This window comes from Phalaenopsis equestris, unplaced genomic scaffold (assembly GCF_001263595.1).
Source record: "Phalaenopsis equestris unplaced genomic scaffold, ASM126359v1 Scaffold234350, whole genome shotgun sequence".
Lineage (NCBI taxonomy): Eukaryota > Viridiplantae > Streptophyta > Magnoliopsida > Asparagales > Orchidaceae > Phalaenopsis > Phalaenopsis equestris.
In genome coordinates, this window is record NW_018252269.1 from 20,340 (window position 1) to 20,874 (window position 535).

The window sequence follows — 535 nt, forward strand, 5'->3', positions numbered from 1 at the left end:
TGAGAGCCATCCCATGGCCATTTTTATAAAAACTAACCTCCCACGGCCATGGGAGGTGTGCTGAAATTTCCTTAGAGAGGCCTCTCCAAACTTCACACAGAGCTTCCCTAAGATCCCCTCAGTGCATTCCAACCATTTTTCCTCACCCATCCCCATTGTCGGAGCTCAATTTTGAGCTTGAAACCTTGCCGGAAATCAGGACAAAACCCAAAACACCTCCACAGTCCACCAAACTCAAATTAACTTCACCCACACCTTCACAACAGTGAAAGAAGCTAAAACCCCATCAAATCCCCCTTCCACAGAGCCTCTACCATAGCTCTAGACCAACACCCAAGTTCGGCTGTGATCGAATTCATACCTAGGCCTTACACCAAGACCAGGGACTTAATCCCTAGCCTCCTTGGACCCCAGCGAATGTGCCGAGCACCTATGATCAAAGCCTCCTTTCTCAGAGAAAAGGTATAAAACCCCTCCTCCTCTCGAGCTTATTTTGATTCTCCATTTACTTAAGCCTCAGTTCATGGCATCTTAC